Source organism: Corvus moneduloides, chromosome 1, assembly GCF_009650955.1.
Source record: "Corvus moneduloides isolate bCorMon1 chromosome 1, bCorMon1.pri, whole genome shotgun sequence".
Taxonomy (NCBI): domain Eukaryota; kingdom Metazoa; phylum Chordata; class Aves; order Passeriformes; family Corvidae; genus Corvus; species Corvus moneduloides.
Window position 1 is genome coordinate 40,799,366 of NC_045476.1, and position 12,776 is coordinate 40,812,141.

At 38.5% G+C, this 12,776-nt stretch overlaps 1 protein-coding gene across 2 annotated transcripts in view; it reads left to right on the forward strand.

The window, feature by feature from the left end:
• The window catches only part of OSBPL10 (oxysterol binding protein like 10), a 112,941-nt gene that overhangs the window by 11,949 nt on the left and 88,216 nt on the right, over positions 1-12,776 (forward strand). The gene's annotated exons all lie outside the window — the stretch shown is intronic.

Consider the following 12,776-nt stretch of genomic DNA (forward strand, 5'->3'; position numbering starts at 1 on the left):
CCTGACATCATGTATATATCTTTTTCTCCTGGAAATGAGCTTTAAACTTTTTGTTTTCCTTTCACAGGTGGTAATCAGATCTTATTATTATTAGTTTCTTCCACATAAATTATATGAATAATGTAAATATGTCTACAAGCCAAAAATAGCTAAATGACAGTGAGGCAGGCATCAGAAAGTCAGATTCTTGAATACAGAAGCTTTGTATAGGCATTATAACTCTGATGACCTAGATTGATGAAGATAAACACGCTTCCAATAAAAGGTGTTTCAAACTATTTCACTTCTGTTTTGTTAGAAATGGTAAAGGGAAAAAAAGGCTTGCATCCATGACCTTGCGTCCTTGTCAGCATTGCAATGCATTACTCAATAAAAATAAAATACTTATTAAAACTGGGTTGTAGCACAATTGTTCTATTGTTTAAACTTTTAACACTGTATTTCATGGTGATAGTGTGTTCTTAAAAAAGCCCAGAGTTTTTTTTTTTTTTTTAAAGTTTTATTCTGTATCTGAAAACACCATTGTACTTCACAAAATTTGAAGCATCAGATGTGATGCTTAACATTGCTGAGGTTAGAGTGAGGTGCTGGATCTCTTAACTGACCACATCTTTCCTCATTAAATGCCTGCTAGATTAAATATAGATATATATTGTTTTTCTTTTCTTGGTGTAGTGGTGAGGTCTACAAATGACTCTCATTGATTGATTACAAGATGGTTTTCAAATCTAAACATTAATTTTTCAGTTTACAGGAAAGTTATTTCTTGAGGTCTTTTATTCCTTGATGTTTTTAGCTGCAGACTAGAAAGTAACAGTGAAGAGTTTCTATCTCCTGGCAATGATTCTTGCTGAGGATAGGGCATTGCAAAACAAGGATGAACTCTGAAGGTCTGGCAAAGAAGTCGGTGAACTGTGATACAACCTCAGTAAAACTCTGCTGACTCAAGGCATCTAATTGAAAATTTATGCAATAATATCCTATGATGGGAAGTGGTTGTGCTTTGAACCTCATTGGATTGCATTATTGTAGTACAGTACAGTCAGTATCTTTCTTTGACAGGTTCTTGTTCTTAAAAAGTTGGCTTCAACAAAGTAGCTTCTGAATATTGAAAAGATGTCAGCTTGAAATCTAGTGGATCTAAAAATAAACTAGGAGTAGTCTTGAATATACTTGAAACTTTTCCTGCCATTTAAAAAACATAAATGGAATGCTTACCAGTCCTTAACATAACATGTACTCAGAAAAAATAAATTCTTACATAGTATGGCAATCTTTATTAATACAGTTACATCCTTTTGTAGAGGATCACTATGTAAAATCCAATTAATTCATTTTAAATTAGCTGTGTAATCATGCTATACTTCCCTGTCCACCCTTCTGTTGCCAGTACCTCTGTTCTCTTTTATTTTTTTTCAAGCTATTTTGAACATCCTAAGGCATTTCTGTAATTCCATATTCTGTTTGTAAAAACAACAGTTATAATTGATGCTGATGCAAGTCCTGTCCAGTTAAGTCTATGTATACATTTAATACTTACCAGGCATCATACAGTATATCTGCAATTGTTCCACACTCAGTAAGGAATGCAGTTTGCTGTGCCAAGTGAAGTCATCATCAGGGAGATGGTGCAAGGGATCTGGAGGCTGCTGGTAAAATGTGTGGTTCATATTTTTCTTTTGTATTCCTTCTTTTCTCTCTCTGTTTCTCTGTGGGATGGCACTTTAATCTAAATATGCTTTTGAGGCTTATTTCAGAACTACCTCTTCTCCCCCCAAGTCCCAAATTGCACTGGTTAGGGGAAAGCTGGTAATTTTCCCCAGAGGTGAAAGCTGGTACACCTGATCTGGGAGTAGTTCTCTCTAGCTGGGTCTCTTTGCTCCTGGATGTGAAAAACACACCCAGAGTCTGGAATACTAAAAACTTCTAATTCCTTGTTTTTCCTTCTGTCATTAAATAACTTGCTAACAGGACTTCTAGTTTTCCCCCAAGTCGTTATATCTTGATAGTAAAAACCCTAGTGAAAATGTAATTATGCTGGGAAAAGCACTGGCACTCTTATCCTTCTTTTCTAATTAAGATACTAATTTAGACTTGATAGTCACAAGAAGCTGTAAGAACAGCCAGTATCTTAAAGCAGAGCTTTCAGATGTGAGCAGAGCTCACAAATGTGAGAAAGGGTTGCAGTGAGCAATTGATAACCTGTGGGTTGTGACAGCCACGTTCAGCTGCTCTGTCCTTGCCAGGGGATCAGGGGTTCAAACTGCTAGTTTGATTCTTCAGCTTTCTGGTAATTTTCAGTGCTTTTCCAGCCTTTATGTCCTTGCAAACCCTATGCTGCTTATGGGCAGGTGATGGCTGCGATCTGTGACACTTGGGAGTGTTTTGCCGTGGTGGTTTGTGCTGGCTGCCCACAGCCCTGCTTTGGTGAGCTCAGCACTACGTGGCCTGGGGTTCATCTGTGTCTGTGAGCTCACTGGTGAGAGTTGTTGAGCTGTACTGAGCGGATTCATAGCCCCTGGGCCCAAAGGATAGGTTGCAGGCATTGCACAGCTTACTTCATTCAGTGGTTTAAATGCTGTTGGCCAAAGGAAATTGTGTGACAGATACTGTAATTTCGCTCTGCTGTGAACCTGAAGGCTGTCACACTATTCAAATCTTGCTCAGGGCTTCCTGTAGCACACTGTACTCCTGTCCATGAAGAAAAATTGTTGAAAGTGTCTCTCTGTGCTTTGACCTTTTGTAGAGGGGTCAGATGACTGTGAGAACTGGTGGGAGGCTTAGATGGCTGCTCCTTCGGCATGGGGTTTCTAGTGGGAGTCCCTGAGTTGAGGGACGAGCTGCAGAAAATAGCTGGACTGTCTAAGCAGACTGTAGCAGCTTACAACTGCTCATCACTTAGGTTTTTATCTTTTCTCTATGCTAGTTTTTAAATGGAAGAATTAAAGCCTTGAGAAGAGCTGAGCAGCTGCCAGCTGTAGTCTTGCTCCTTGAGCTGAACAAACAGGTTGGCAGTGGAATATTAAGCTTTTCTGTAGGATTGGATAGATGGTACGAGTCCACCTGTCCTCCTTTCCATGTTCTAAGGATCTATCTCTTTCCCATTTATTTGATCTTGTTTTTTGATACTGTGACAGCAAGTATAGGAGATGGACTGAAGAGAAGAAAACATTTGAAAGTAAGGAGATCAGATACGAAAATATTACAAGTGCTGAAAGTTAGAGGTAGATGAGCTGTGACCTCAGGTTCCAGAGAGGAGGCTAATGACATGATGCTGTTTGTAGGTTTTATTCCCCTTGAGCTTAAGAATTGATTTTTCAAAAGTGGCACTTGAACAGATTGAGCCCAAGAGATGGGAATAGGTGTCTCAATTGAGGGAGCTGGAAAGCTTAGTGAAACTGTCGCTGGTAATAGAGAAAGCAGCTGGTATAGGCAAAAATATAGTGCAGTTTCTCACAGATATTTTTTTACTTGAGATGGTGTCAGGACATCAGGAACAGATGTCTGAGAGACTGAAAATACCTACTCTGAGTACTCATGTTGAGTTTTAACTTTCATTAAATAATTCCCTCAACTGGATTTAATTATTAGAATGCTGAATTGCCTGCTTTTTAACAGAAAAAGAATTATGAAATTAACTTGGTTCTGGAAATGTGAAAACTGTTTCTGCTCTGGCGATTTATTAATTACCTCCATTTGTTCTGTGCTTACATTTTTCGTTTGTTGGTGGTATTGTCTTCTGTTAGGTACTTGGACTCTTGGATGGGTCTCTTCTGTTTAGAAGAGTATTTTACGCTTGTGAGTTGGTTTATTCTACTCCCCTTGCACCTTCTTTCTGTACACATTTGCCAAGAAAGGGTTCAAAGGTTCACTTAAATTGTGTCATGTTTATACTGCTGAAGGAAAAAATGAAACCACCTTTTGTCTTTCCCTTCACATGAAAAAAGTTGTTTCTTGAAATTCCTGCTATTGAATTTTTTCCTGAAATTCTTTTTGTGCATTGTTATCTGCTCTTTCATTCTTTCAGAGACTGCATAGCAGGCAAGCTGGCTACTGCAGTTCTAACAGCAAGCATGAGGTTTACTCTTAGAGGAGTCTAACAGTATGCCTAAAATTATTGCTGGTGTTTTAGACTGTTCTTAAGAAGTTTTTTCTTGAAGTAAGTTGTGGGTCTTTTTTTTTTCTTCCTTTTTTTTTTTTTTACTGTTCTTTTATATGCTGTCTGCTTGTCAGTGCTCAAAATGAAATGAAAAGTAGAGAAGGGTACCTTATCAAATGCTGCAGTGCATTTGACAGGACCAGTGTGAGTACTGAGGGATGTGGTGAAGGCAAGGCAGTAGGGTACCAAAGATCACTGCAGAGCAGGAGTGACCTTCGAATGTCAAATCTCTGTTAGGAAAGAGACTTAAGGGTTTGTGCTCCATGAAGTGCATGAATAATACTTCTTTACAGTATTTTATTTTGAGAAATAGTAATTTTTTTGAAATGTCTGTAAAAAAAAATGCATCTCTCCATAGTTCAAATTTTCAGTTGGGATATTTCTTTTTGGACTTTTCCCCGCCCCCTGTTTTTTTGCTTGAGCATTTCTGATTGTAATCTGGATGTCTCAGATACAATAACCAAGAGGAATTATTTTTCTGGGGAAGGAAGAAGTGGAAATAATGGAATCATATGTTGTCTATTTGTAGTGTCAGGTCAGAGAAACTATCAGCTAAGGAGCAGCATCTATTAAGACTGATTGCAAACAGTTGATAACATTTGAGAATAAACTAGAAAAAGACTACAAACAAGTGGAGAAGTAGAGAAGTACTTAACACACCATTGATTTTTTTAATCATAATTAGGGACAAGGGAAAAAGCTAGATGGAAGAACTCCTTAAACTACACTTGCAGGAAAGACATTGAAATAAATTCTAAGTCATTACTGAAGAGAACTTAGTGTGGTTGAGTAATTTTTCTTGCTTCTGTTTTTTAAAGCTGTAGACTTTTGGTAACTGAAGGAAAACATACTGCTAGTTGAGGAAATGGTTAAAGTATAACAACTTTCCTTCTTCCAAATCTCCCTGTAGCATTTCATTATTATGACTGTGGAGGTTCATGAAGAAGTTTGAAATGTAGCGTAAATGTTCAGGCACTAAAAGTAAGATTTGAGGTTCCAGCTGTTAGTAGAACCATTAAACTTCAAGTCTAATAGATATCTCACAACTTGATGTTACTTCCTGTCATGTGGAAAAAAGCCTGCTGTTCTGCTATATTTGATGCTGGTTTTTACCTTTGCCTGTAGGGGGGAGCACAAACCTGACCTGAGACACTCTATAAAAATCTGAAGTTGAACTAGAAGCAGACTCTAAGAGATGTTTTATTTGTCTCATTAAGTTAGTTAAATGTTCCATAGTTTTTATCTTTTCTGGGCAGGTCATTCTGCTCTATGTCATTGATAAGCAGAGACATTGACAGCATGTTTAAAAGAATTTGATTTTGCTATAATACTGCCATTATTGGCCTAATTTCTTTAATGCCCATGTACTAGTTTATTGCAAAAGGGAAGAAATTAAACTTTCCTTTTGAAGCTGTTGGTTCATAGCTGTTCATAGCTCAAAAGTTCATAGTTTCAGTTACGGCAAAGGAGTTATTTTTGTGTGGGAGGGTGGATTAGATCAGCGGTTCCGAAATTGTCTTTAATACTAGCATGACTGTAACCATAGGAATGACAGCAGAAATTGTTAGGCTTTAAAAAAGTTGCTAGTGAGTTTGACTTTTGTAGAGCAGACTGATTGCTTTTGTATTAAAGAATGACGTCAAATTTTATTTGAAAGTATTTACCTGCCAGCTGATCAGCCAGTATGACTCTTCTCAGTAATTCAGTAAGATACAACAGGGAATTTGACAGAAACGTATGAAATGTAATGTAGGAGGCTCTTGGAAAAAGGAGTTTCGTAATTTTAAAATGTGAGCACAGTGGAGACTAATTTGGCAGGAATGCTGTTGCTGAATGGTGCAAATTGTTCTTACTATTGGGTTTTTTTGAATATCTGTCTAAGATTCTTGTTAGTAAAGTAGTTGTTGTTGTGGGGCAGGCTGTGTTTTCAGCCTGGGAGAAAGTAGTTGTGCATAATTACATAAAAGCTTACTTCCCAGGAATTTGGGGTAGTTGGAAGTTGGTAGTGGGGCAATAAGTGAGCTTCTCTGTGCTGTCAAGTCAGGACTGCTAAGTGCAATCACAAATGCATGCGACCTTGTTGTGGATGAGTAGAATATGCACCTCATTCAAAAGGGAGACGCAGCAATACGTTTTACTGAGGCTAAATAATAATTTGACAGAGTTAAATAAATTTGATGGAATTTAAAAAGGTTTAGCAATGGTTTGACAAGGCTCAATGAGCTTGATGGCAAGGTTCACCTTATTAATTACTGAAAGGAAGAAACATACTCAGGAAAAGCTGAGTTAGAATCAAGTTAGAATGATTCACATGTAGACCAGACATGCAATGAGTAAGGAGGACCCTCATGTTAAGACATGAGGTTCAGAGGGGACCCTCTTGCTTACATAACTCCTTGTGGAGAGTATGTGGCGCTGGATCCAATCTTAGCCTCAGACTTGGACAAAAGTTTATCTATAATGGAATTATCCATACAATGTTTATTATAATATTAAGCAGCTCTGTGGATTAGCAATGTTTCATTGGAGTTAATTCAGCATGCTATCAGTTGGTGTCCAAGAATCTGTCACAGGTAAGGGATCACTCTGCTTTGTGTAAGGAAAGCTCTCTTGGTCAGGTAAGGAATCTTAAACCTTGAGAGGCATCCCTGCTCAAGGGGAGAGTCACCTGGCATGCAGTTCAGGGAGTGCTCCAGTTGGATCCATCCTGATAGAATATTTATGCAGTGAAGTAGTTGGCTGCTTGGCAGTAGTGTAAACTGGATCGTTGTCTTCATTTTAGCTGTAATCTTGTTATGTACTTTGGTTATTTTGCATTTTTGGGTTTTGAAACCACCTTTTGAAATACTTTTCCTGGTTTCCTTCACTTCCTTGTACCTGAGCCAGGAGCTTTCCAGCTCACAGGTTCACCACAGGGCATGAGACCTACTTGTTGCTTCTTAGTCAGCCTGAACCAAATTACGGCCTGGGATCAAGTGTATCCGCACAGACCTACAACTGAAAATACTGAAAATCCAGTGGTTTCCATGTGATGCTTGAGGTTGCAGAGGAATTGATTGTTTTCCTGCTGTATCGATGACTCTGCTAAGTTTCCCTTCTACCCAAAGACTGACCTGGCTCTGTTACTCTGACTCCAGCTTTCATTACTGGATTGTCTGTACTGGGATGTGTTGCTGTGTGCTGCTACTGGGCAGTGATGGGGACAGAGAAGGGAAGGTGACAGAGCAGTAGCTCTGCGTGACTTCAAATAGAGGAAGGCTAGTTCAGCTGAAGTAGGTTTCTAAAGAGCAAGTCAGTAATTCATCCTTGAGGAGGGAGAGAGAGAAATTATGGCTGAACTCATTCGTGCTTTCTAAGGGCTGCTTTTTTCACTTTGCCCATCTATTTCATTGAGATTTTGGGGGAACAGTAGCTGCTTATTTTGCACCATTGCTGTGGACTGTGGTGTAAACATGTTTCTGCCTAAATCAAGTAGTTGGAATTTGGAGATTTAAGTTGGACTCATATCTTAATGTTTAACCTTCTTTTTTCCTCTTCATTAACTGATCATAAAGGAATGATATATATGTATATTGAGAAATACCAAAGCTACTTTCATGTATGCAGTAAAGTAGTTTTGGAATGGAATTGTTCACATAGAATGCAAGCAATGTTAAGAGGATATCTGTGCTTATTTCCTAAGTCTTCATCCATGGAGATTACATATAATGTAAATAAGATTAAATATAGATTTTGAAAGGGTTTTAGTTTCCAGGGGAGTGTCACGTTCTTCAGAATTTCATATCAGTAACTTGAACAGAATTAAATATCTCTGAAATTTGTGAGAAGTAGCAAAACCCCTCAATTTTCACCAACCTAATAATTAGCCTAATGTACATATAATCCAGTGCAGTAAAGTGTTTTGTTCTGGATGGTGGTTGGAAGTCTAGCTATTAAAGTGCTTTTTTAGACTGCAGTGTCAAATGATTCTTCAGACTTGTGTTTATTTGGTTTTAGGTAGATTTGATGAAAACCTTTTGGCACATCCCATTGCCAAACTGTTCCGCTTGTCTGCTCCTTCATCCCTCCACTTCATTTCCTCTGTAAATTGTCTCTTGCTTGTTGGCAGCAGAGTGGTTGTAGTAAAACTGATGTTTGTCTCAAAAAAATGATGTGTGACTGTTCTAATTAATTTTCAGCAACATTTTTCTATTGAAAACTTTTAGCTTGGTGACATCTTTTTAGTAAGAGAGTTTATGAATCCTATCTAAACTTTCGTGTTTCATGTTCAAAAATAAAAAAAATGGGAGAAGTGATAGTGAAGATAGTTCAGTGATTTAGCTATTTAGTTCAATAATTACCATATACAAGATAGTGCAGTTGTTAGAAGAGAGTTTACGATAGTTGCATGTCTTTCCTGTGACTGGGGTTTTTACAGTGTGTCTTAAGGCAACCTTGGTTTCCAGTAAGCAGTAAAAATGAGTTTGAAAGGACTCCAGTGACCGTTTTGCTTGCGCTGACATTTACTCCTTTTTGTTTGTGTGTAGGTCAACTCCCTGATGATTCCTGACTTACCACTACAGGCTGTTACTGTTGAATGTGGGACCATATTCACTCGTGAGCAGCATTAGGTTTTACCTGCATAGATAATTTCCCTGGTTTTTAACATGGAGACACGTAGGCCAAATAGTTTGGGCTGAGATAACAGACTCCTTTTGTCTCTGTAATTGGCTTAAGATATGACTTGAATGATACTCCTAATTTCTGTACTCTCATTGTTAAATTGAGCAAAAAGCAGTACTTGAAAGTAGCTGAACTACTCTACAGCTACTCTAATTGAAGGTAGTCTTGTCATTTGAGCTACTTGTATTTGCAGTCTCTTTGCTGTCTGTTTTGTGGTCTGATTTCCTGAATAGTTTGCCTGATATTCATGCCTGGAGGTGTTAAGCCATCTCTTGGTTTCTCATCCAGTGCTTGTCTCCTTCTCAGCTTCAGCATTTGTGCTGTTGTCCAGGGTCACTCCCTGTGCCTTTGTTGTTTGTTTCATTAATATTTCAGTCCCTGCAAGTGTTTTATCTCCAGGTGAAATCCTAACTAACATCAGGTCTGGCATAAAAACTTGGGGTCATACTGGTTTTCTCATAGCTGAGTGCTTTTCTGTATACAGTCTGTAACTCTTGGGAGCAAAAGAGAGCTCCAAAAATCTACAGATGTCTGAAGGTGTTTCTCCTAGATGGGACATAATATTGAATAACAATAGTGCTGGGTTAATTCTTAATCAGTGAGGAATGCAAGTTGTTGGAGAAGAGAGGGGAAGAGTTGGGATGTATAAATCAGGGAAACATAAACCAGCTTTACCTCTGCAGATAAGGGTTCCATTCATCACTGGTACACCATAAAAGGGAAGTGATGATAAAGCTTAGGATGCAGCCAGTGGAAGATAGTGTGTATTAGACACAGGGTGTGTGACTACATGGGGGTTTACTGCTTCCTTCGTACATTTTGTGACATTCTAGTAATGTAGTTCAGAGGACAAGCTCTAGTTGCTGGGGTGAAGGAGAGGGTTGTGGGGATATTTCAATTGAACATAAGTTTTTTGTTCAACAGCCTTTTTCAGGGGTGTTTATGTTTGGGATTGCTAAAATTTAGTAGCTGCAAATTGTAGAGAATTTGGATTATAAATGGTAGTATTTTGAGATAAAACTGTGATTTAGACCTGGCTGACTCACACAAATTCGGTGGGATGTGGTTTTCTTCCCACTCTGTTGCATGGTAATGCTGATACAAAACCAGCAATTCCAGGCTCTGAGACTGTGTGTTGTGGAGGCATTATATTAGGGGACTGAATTTGCTGCGAGTCTCTCATTATGTTTCATGGGAACCAGGCTGTCAAATGAATATATTTGATTCATTTGTGGATGTTGTAATAGCAAGTAGCAGAAAGACCAAGCAAAGGTCACATCCTCTCTAGTCAATTTGTGAAGTCTCCTGCAGGATGTGACAAGTAGCAGACAGAAATCTCCATAAAATACTGCCCTTGGTCAAATCTCACTTCATTATTGATTTGTCTTCATATATTACCATCTTGGAAGTGTGTTCTCTGTGTGTGTATGTTCCTACTCAAAGGAGAGACTGTTGAGAGAATAATACATAGTAGTGTCAGTCACTGTTGGACTCATTAGTGCTCTGAGCAGCTGCCTTCACAGTGGCTGCCTTCAGTGCTGCCTTCTTTTTGATTACTTTCCTTCAAATTTGGTGTTTAGTTTATTGGCGAGTTGTATGTTTTGGTATGTTAGGCCAACCTCTAAGCTGTTTATTTATTCTGTATTTTTTAGAAGTACTTTGTGAAAGATGAATTGATGCTAGGCACCAGGCAATTTTTGATGCGAAGTGTGCTTGCCAAACCTGTCAGATCTTTTGAAACATATTACAGAAAGTGTCAAGCAAAAAAGTGACATGTTTTTTTGGAAGGTCAAATATTTCTGTATTGCTTGCAATTTTGGTGGGGTTTTGTGTTACAGAAAAGAATAGGCAATAAGATTCCTGGCATAGCTGGTGTAATTTTGGGAGACGTTTAAAGGTGTGTGGTGATGCAGCTGTTTGCTCAGTTATCAGTTGTGATAACTGCTAGTGTGAGTAGAGAGATTTGCAAATATTAGTGTGTAAAAGCTTCTTTCACAAGCTAGGCATGATTGATTGTCTCATTACATGTATATTTATGTTTTCTTTAAATTTCCAGTTCTTAGTGTGTGTGTCCCTTTCCCCTGTCCCCCAGTGTTTAGGTTTGCAGGGCTTTTTGTGTGTTTGCGGTTTTGGATTTTCTTGGTAGGTGATTTGTTATGAAAATGAAAGCAAATTAGTTTTTGTCATTTACTTACTGACTCTCAACTTTGGCAATAAGTTCTTCTAACAGTTGTTTCTCTTGGTATTCTTAAGGTACTTTGCAACTAGAATATTCCTTGACTAACTACATGCATTCTACTTCTTTGCATCCTCCTGAGCATGACTAGGTGAAAGCTAAACATCTAAATATAAAGCCCAAGTTAGCTAGATTTTGGGATAACAGAAGAAAGTGAAGCACTTGATGTACTTTTCCACAATTCTCTATGAATTCAAAGCCTGATGGGTACAAGCCTTGTTTATTGGTGGGATTTTTATTGCTAGTTGGGACAGTACAGTACTGCACATAGACTTGGAACAGAGAAGCAGTTGTCCATACAGGCTGCAAAGTAGGTGTCTGTAATTTTACTTTCTCAAAGGAGCAAAGCCTTGCTCCTGGGTAAAGTGGAAAGGGGGGACTGGGAGAAGATGGACCAGACAGCTTCCTTCCTTTTGGTATCCAGATGACTGCAAATAACTCCTGTGGACTTGTCTTCAGTGAGAACCAATTTAGCTACTGAGCCTTGTGTCATGCAGAGCACTGCCTTCCCCTCAGATGGGGAATGAAGTTGGTGTGTGTCTGGCTAGTTGTCTCGTGTGTGTTTCCTTCATCTTGTTTTAGAATCTCATAGAATTGTGTCTTTGTAAAGGTTAACATCCTTTCATTACAGGCAGATCATTAGAAGTGATGTGTAACTACTCAGTTCTTGTTTTGTTTTAGGTCTTTGTTGTTTTTCTTATGAAGGAAAGCATATTTTCCTGCCTGGAAGCTCTGTTTTTAATCTGTGACCTGAATCGAGCTGGATAATAACATTTCCAGAATTCAAATTACAGCAGCCCGTTTACTCCCCCAGTCATGTCCCTTTTCTCTTGACCTGCAGCACAAAAATTTGTGTCTGTTTAATTGTTAAGTAGTAGTGAATTTGAAGCAAGGAAAAGGAAGGTGGCAAGGGCTGCTAAATGACACAAGGTAGCATTGGGTAGCCAGCCAGTGTGATGGGCTGTGGGCAGTAGGTGCTGCTAATGGTGTCAAACGCAACTGTGTACCTTTTGTTTATGTTTGCCGCTAAATCAGCATGGCCATGTTGTACTGAAGCACAGATGAATGTACTTTTCCACAATTCTCTATGAATTCAAAGCCTGATGGGTACGAATGGATGCATTATTTTTAGGCATATTCTTCCTCCCTCCTTTCTAAGAAGCAACCCCTAAGCAATTCTCAGTGTTTATTCTTACTGTAGTCTCTTTTTTCTGTAAAATCTGGGCAAAATATCCATTCCTGACACAGAGAAGTTCAGACAGTTGAAAATAATTGGCATTGTCAGCAGAAGTTGATGACCTGATGAGCTGGTCAGTAGCAATTGTTTCTTCACTGAGAAAGAAGTGACATTCTGGCTCATAAAGAGAGCTTGCTGGGACTTGACAAAACAGGAAAGGAGATTTCTCTTAATACTTTATTTGTGCGAGAATTCTGTGGATGTTAAAATCATAAAGGGCATGATCAACAAAAACAAGCTGCTCATCTATTAGCTGTGGATAATACTTCTATTTCTTAATTGCATTTTAGATGTGGAGCATCTCTTAAAGTATCCAGCAAATTGTAGTTCATCTTGACTGAATTCCAATAATGCAGAAGAATTACTGTTCTAAAAATCCAGTTTTCATACAGAGATGCTCAAAGTGAGTAAAGCTTTTAATGAATACTGTGGTTCTTATGCCTTCTTATGTTAGAAAATGATAAATTGAGGAACCTCAGTGC